This window comes from Pholcus phalangioides, unplaced genomic scaffold, assembly GCF_987345545.1.
Source record: "Pholcus phalangioides strain wild (caught in Gottingen) unplaced genomic scaffold, Ppha-v1.0 ptg000003l_1, whole genome shotgun sequence".
NCBI classification, from domain to species: domain Eukaryota; kingdom Metazoa; phylum Arthropoda; class Arachnida; order Araneae; family Pholcidae; genus Pholcus; species Pholcus phalangioides.
The window spans coordinates 15,844,227-15,851,924 of NW_028301596.1; the positions used below are offsets into that span (position 1 = coordinate 15,844,227).

Genomic DNA, 7,698 nt, shown 5'->3' on the forward strand with positions numbered 1-7,698 from the left:
TGAGGGGATTTTTTTTCAGATTGCATTACGAATATTCTTGCCGCAACAGCAGTATTCTTACTCAGTAGAATACGATACTTCTTGCTACAGTTGTAGTATCTAGTGTATTTGTGTTCATTGATGTGGGAAAAAATAGGATTGACAGTCCGATCTGATCAATATTTATCACAAGTAGACATTTTAGTTGAGTTAAATCGATTCGATTATATATATAAAATTACCCATTGAAAATTTGCATTCGACTTGATTAATTTTCACGAAACCAACTGAAGTTTTTTTATATGGTGGATTATAATCCAATATGGATTTTTAAAGAGTATTTGACGGAGTGATCCATGATAGACTGTTGAAATATTTACATATAAATCAAATAAGACGCACCTTATTGAAGTGGAGGGTCCCGGTTTAGCAGGGGAGTAATTCAATGCGCAGACTTGGAAGTGGAGTTCCTCGAAGAATTCTGCTGTCACATGTGTTTCCCGAACTTGTTCGGTCCCCGATGTTTGATTCCCCCCCCCCTCCCAAAAAAAATTGTGACTAACCTGCATTAATCGTGGCTCAAGGTGCCAGTTTTTAGGAAAATACAGCGGAAGACTCGCCTCTCAAACTAAGTAGCAAGATCTCGGTGTCAGACGTTCCGAGTATTTCACTAAATGACAATTGATGATGATGAAGACACAGGATAATTGTGCTCTGTAGGAAAACCAGTGTGGTTTCAAGAATGAGGAAATATCCGTGTGCAACCAACCTGATGGTGGCAAATTATCTGAGGAGAAGCAGAAGTATATTCGAATTCTCAACTTTACTTCCAAGAATCATTTGACAGGGTGATTCATGGTCGGAACATGTGCATATAAGAATGGGATAGGAGGCACCTCGTTGAACTGGATAGATTCGTAATTTTGAAACATGTCGCTAGGGTTGACGGTGAAATGAGAATCAATCGACTGGACAGACATCAAAAGTGGAGTTCCTCAATGATGTGTGTTAGGTCAAACTTATTATTTCTTATGAAACATGAACGTCACAAAATCACTTCTTTGGTGACGGAGCTGCGGCTACCCCAGCCTTTTGACCCGCTGCAGCAGCAGTTGCTGCTTCTCTTGCCTGTGCCTCTTTTTGCCGTCTTATCTTCAAGTTACACTTGGGAGAGTACCGCAGATTCCTCAGGTACTTCGGATCAACTCCTCTCATAGACTCCTGGCGATGCTTGCGAGGCCTCTTGATACCATTTCGGTGATCCTTCCTATTCTGGTTGTGATTAGTGCGATTCATTGACTTGGCCATGCTCAGATATTAACGACGCCAACACTTTTCCCGAAAATACGCTTTTAGCACTAATTCCGCCACAACTGTTTGATCCCTTCCTAAAAATTCGTGAACAATGTCCATACCAAATTTTTAAATTTCTATGAATCAGACAACTTAGCGTATCTTGCGTACATGTCATAATTGTTCACACAGAAAGCCACATAAATCCGAACTTTAATCATACTTCCAACATATGCGTAGGATACGAAATTTTTATCCAATTTCATGTGAGAAATATTCCTCATATACCACTTTTTACTTAAATTGTTCTAGGAACTCGATATCCACTGTCTATTACCATGAATTATGAATATCTTTAAGCGAGAAGAACAAAGAAAACAAAAATCAATGATTCAGGGGAGGGGAAAACACTGCCAGCTAATTTTATTAAGCGAAAATGTAAGGAGAAGGTGTAAGGAAGAAAACTTGGCACATTTACCAGCGATGTCAGACATCATTGCTTATGGAATCCACTCACACATACGCAAATAGATTTTTTTTTTCTTCTCTTACTAAAGAACATCTTCACATACATGATTTTTTTGTTGTCCATCCTTTTATATTCTTCTCGATCAATATAAAGGATATGGAGCACAGAATAAGTACGTGCTATGATTTCCAGGGATACGATATGAGATAGGAATAAAAAAAAAATGGAGAAATGGGAGAATAAAGTTCGTGTGTCTCATAAATAAAAGAACATGATTGATCTTAATCCCAAACAAACACACTCAGTCTATTGTTATCGCATAAAAGGCTTTTGTGAAACAAGAGCAGAAATTCATTATTTTTCACTCTCTTCCCCCTTCATACGCATAACATAAAACTTATTACTTTCTTTTATGGTGATCTTGATTCTGAGGGTTCTTGATATATTACAGTATATTATTACTTTATTTATTATGAGATGCATTATTTTTCTTTTCGATTTTTAGAATAATCTTAATTGATTTATCCGAGTATTATATGTATGGGGGGTTTCTGTAGAAAATTGGGGGAAATGAGCTTTCGTTGTAAATTATTTATTTTTCATGTAAGAGAATTACTGAAAAAAATAAATAAATTTCATTTCTATGTCTACAGCTGCTTTATTTGATGAGTAATTGAAATTTATTTTTTTTAATTAATTTAAACAGTTTATTTCATGACATGGCTTCCATCAAAAAATGTTCAGTAATAAATGTTGGACCTTTCTCCGAAAGTTCATTTTTGTGAAATTATTTCCAGAATATTGGTTATGGAAATATTTGCAAATAATGATCTTTATAAAAAAAAATAATAGCAGTATTGTATTTTGCTATGACGTTATCTATGAATTATGAATTCTGCAGTTTGATCAATTGTTTTCATGTAGTTTGGAAAAATGAAGAAACACTGTTTGAAACCTATGACAAAAAAAATCGTCCTTATTAATGAATGAATTGCTATTAAAAATAGTATCAAGCAATGTTTTTGTTTTTTTTGTGTGTTTTTTAAGAATGGTTTCAAACCATTGCGCGTCTGGTCGTCCGAAGAGTTCGCCTCTTCGGACGACCAGACGTAAACATCACCCCTCCACGACTCATTCGTGTGAATTCTGACCACGAGGTCCTGATGACGGCTCTCCATTGAAGAGCCGAAACGCGTCGACCATTCGACCAATTGAATTTATTTGTCTTGAAAACGTGGCAATTTTTGTATAAATTAAAACCAGGCAAAGTTTCTCATTTTTGAGATAATAATTTTTTAATGACGATTTCAAACGATGTTTTTCTAAGAAAATGATGTCAAACACTGATCATATTTTCACTAAATGGCGGCAAACATGTTTTTTTTAACTAGATGATGCTAAATTAATATGTATATAAAATTTATTATCGTCGCTAAATTTTGCATATATATATACCAAACAGGGCCCCGAATTGAGCGGTAGGCTACTTTAAAATTTCGTCAGAGCAGGACAAATGCCCGAAATGGGCAAAAAACCGTCAGCAACAATGGTTTCTGGGCCCCAACAATGACTTTTAGAATTTTTACTTTGGTTACCGGGGTTCCATAGCAATACGTTTCGGACGTGCATATGCCTTTGCAATGGTTTTTCACTTCTTTAATGATGCCAGTATTATGTATACATTAGTTAATTCCTCTAAGATGGTTTGTCACTTTTTCAATCCTCCCAGTAATTGAAGAAAACCCGGACAGCGCGGGTTATGATAGCTAGTGCACAATATTTTTAAAAGCCTGGTGTCAAACAATGCTATATGGTCAAAGTAGTATAGAAAAATGTTTTCTAACCAAATAATGTCCAACAAAGCTTTTTAAAAGAATGTTTTTCATCAATGTTTTTCAGTGAGAATAATGACGAACAATATTTTTTCAACGGAAATGATGGCAAGCAATGTTTTGAACAACATGATGGCAAACAATGTTTTTTTTTTAATTATTCTAACAGTACTTTTTTTAAATAATGATTTTAAATAACGTTTTTCAGAATAAAGGTTCCGTGAAGTGTTTTTAACGAAATTATATCAAACAATGTTTGTAAGGGCAATGCTTTCGAAAATCTTTACATTTTTACAATTTTAAAACTTTTCATAGCATTGTTTAAAATATTTGTTTTTCAAGACGCCAGGTTAAAACAAATATTTATTTCGTGAATCAAACCAACTTTAACAACCATGATTTATTTGTCTCTCTTAGAGAAACTGATTTTTCACTCGAATTATTAAAAATATTCTTTCACCTGATATTACTGGATTTAATCAATCCGAAATTTAAAGGTACTAACACAGATATAACGATATTTCAGAGGTATTCAACGCATGGCTCGCGGGCAACATTTGGAACTCGGTGCTTTTTGTTGTGGCCCGCCGATCATTTTGAGAAAATATTCGAATACGTTGAAAAACGAATAAATCTAGAATTAATGAAAGGAATAATTTAGGAATTTATGAAGGAAATAATTCTACATAAAATGAGAGAAATAATTCTACATAAAATGAGAGAAATAATTCTACATAAAATGAGAGAAATAATTCTACATAAAATGAGAGAAATAATTCTACATAAAATGAGAGAAATAATTCTACATAAAATGAGAGAAATAATTCTACATAAAATGAGAGAAATAATTCTACATAAAATGAGAGAAATAATTCTACATAAAATGAGAGAAATAATTCTACATAAAATGAGAGAAATAATTCTACATAAAATGAGAGAAATAATTCTACATAAAATGAGAGAAATAATTCTACATAAAATGAGAGAAATAATTCTACATAAAATGAGAGAAATAATTCTACATAAAATGAGAGAAATAATTTAAGAATAAATGAGAGAAATAATTTAAGAATAAATGAGAGAAATAATTTGAGAATAAATGAGAGAAATAACTTAAGAATAAATGAGAGAAATAATTTAAGAATAAATGAGAGAAATTATTCAAGAATAAATTAAAGAAATAATTCCGACACAAATTCGTGAAGACCAAGAAAAATTATTCCGGAATTCGTGAAAATTCAGAATTAATGAAAGAAAATAACAGTTTTAGAATTTTTTAAACAAGTAATTTCAGAATAAGTGAAAACAAAATTAGCTTATAAATCAATGAGAGAAATAATTTCGCGATCTATAATAGAAATGATATCGCAATCAATAAAAGAATAATTGCATAATTATTGTAAGAAGATAATTCCAAGATATATTTAGAAAGAAAATTATTCTTTTCGTTGTTGATTTTGCTTGATCAACAAGAACTACCGAAATGAGTAATTTAAACTAATTTCAGATTAAAATTAATATGAACAAATTTTTTCAGAATTTTTGTCAGTTTTTTCAAAAAAATTGCAGTCTTTTTGTCTTTCTATTAAGTGGTCACTAAATAACATGAATTGGTAGCCCGCGGGCTTCGCGGGAAGTTTAAATCTCGCCCGAGCGTCTGAAAAGTTGACGACTCCCCACCATAATATTATACCGATAATACTTTGAGTATTGAATAAAACATGTACAATTTATCCGTTAATTATTCGATGTTTCCCAAAATAATGTTATTCTAAATATATCGAAATACATTAAACATAAAAAAATTCCATTGTTACTGATACAAAAGAAAATGCCGCCTCAAACACGGAAAAGAAAATTCAATCTAATTATTTAATGAAAAAATTCCAATATGAAGGTATTTTTTTATCTAAATCTCATTCTCTTAAATAATAGTCGTAGTAATGAGTTTTATTTTGATGTATGAATCCTTTTACTTTTCGTTTCCCCCTTCACGGGTTCATGAATAGGAATTAATATATTTCGCGCTGTCATATTAAAAATATTTATGAAATACTTGAATAAAAATAATAAATATAAATTGAAGAAATATTTGTTTTTCTCCAAAATATTGTAAAGAATATTTATGGTAGTGGTATTCATTATATTAATAGAACGTATTCAATTATTCTTCAATGGAATTGATTATTTCGAAAATTAGTATCAGTGTATTCAATGCGAAGTTTTCGACCGGTATCTGCAAAATTTATTTCTCTGTAATGTATGAAATTATTTAAATTGTTTTCAGCCTTTATTTTATTAAAAATGTATAAGTTACGGTAATGTGATACGATGATAATTATATGATAATCTGATAAATCAGGTGATAATTACGATTATGTGATAATTCAGGTTATAATTTCTATAAATGTGATAAACCAGGTGATAATTTTTATTTGTTTATTATGTGATAAACCAGGTGATAATTTTTATTTGTTTATTATGTGATAAACCAGGTGATAATTTTTATAAATGTGATAAACCAGGTGATAATTTTTATTTGTTTATTATGTGATAAACCAGGTGATAATTTTTATATGTTTATTATGTGATAAACCAGGTGATAATTTTTATTATGTGATAAATCAGGTGATAATTTTTATTATGTGATAAACCAGGTGATAATTTTTATTATGTGATAAATCAGGTGATAATTTTTATTATGTGATAAATCAGTTGATAATCATTATTATTTGATAAATCAGGTGATAATTGTAATTATATGATAAATCAGGTGATAATTATGCATGTGAGAATTATGTGAGAAATTAGGCACAATCGAGTTTGGTAAATTTTCCTAAATGTATGTCACTTTTACCGGTGACTATGCATAATACCCAAGCGTCATTGGCCAACATGATATATCGTCCGAAATTTATGATACTTGCGGTTATTATGCACATTCGCAATTTAGCATGGGTAAATATGATAAGTTCATTCCCTTGCGGGATACGATTTGTTATCCTCATAACCGTACTTGCGAGTCTGAACTGGACTATAATGAACTCAGATTCAAAGAATTTTTTATTACATCCTAGAAATAGCACCGTTTGACGAAATCACGAAATATGAAATCACACCTCCATATAACGAACTCTTATTAAACAAATTTTACTATCACATCACAATATGAATAAATTCTGATTTAACAAAATCTTTTACGTACCCCGATATAATGAGCTCTAATTTGACAAATTTGACGATCGCACCCGATATTACGGATTCATATTTGAAAAAAATCGAATTTTTTGAATTTTAACGAATTTTTAGAAGTTATCATTCAACAGATTCGCAGAGGTATCGGATGCGGAAAACAATCGTTGAATCGGAAAATTCATTAGATAGAAGTTCGTTATATCGGGGTCCGACTATATATTTATCAAACACACTATCGAAACTGGTTGGGATTTTTTTTTTCACATTTAACCACGTCACCATTTATTCAAGGGGGTATCATGAGTAATCACCGGTAGAGCCGAAGAATTTCAACTTTTTTATTAAATTTACCAACGGCGTTTTTTGGCATATTATTCATATTCGCCGGTGAGAGTGATAATTTTTTCTCAGTTATTAAATTCTCCAACGACGCTTGGGTATTATACACAATCGCTAGTAAGAGTGATTTTTTTTAGCAGTTATCAAATTTACAAACGGTACCAGTGTTACTGTCCACAACCACTGATAAAAGTGATGTTTTTTTTTCAGTATATATCAGAATTTACCAACGATATCAGGGAATTACACATTATCACTGGTAAGGGCGATAAATTCAAATTTGCCAACTACGCTTGGTTGTTATGTATAATCACCGATTAAAGTGCAGCATTGTTTAAAATCTTTTTAGTATTCATCAAATTCACCAACGGCACATATTCACCGGTAAAAGCGATAAACTTATTAATCTTAGCTAGCCGATTGGCAATTATGCATAATAACCGATTTTTATAACATGTAATATAACGCATAAATACTGCAGCATTTACAAATATTTCTAATTTATTTGGATTTAACCAATCGAATTTATCTATTCGGGCAAAAGGAGAGAATCAGTCAATACTCTTAAATAAGAAAATATCGGAACACAAT

The 7,698-nt window shown here is 31.4% G+C and overlaps 1 pseudogene; it reads right to left on the reverse strand.

Annotated features, from left to right (window-relative positions):
• Positions 1–1,032: 1,032 nt before the first annotated feature.
• On the reverse strand, positions 1,033–1,344 carry LOC149088161 (uncharacterized; annotated as a pseudogene).
• Between the last annotated feature and the right edge of the window lie 6,354 nt (positions 1,345–7,698).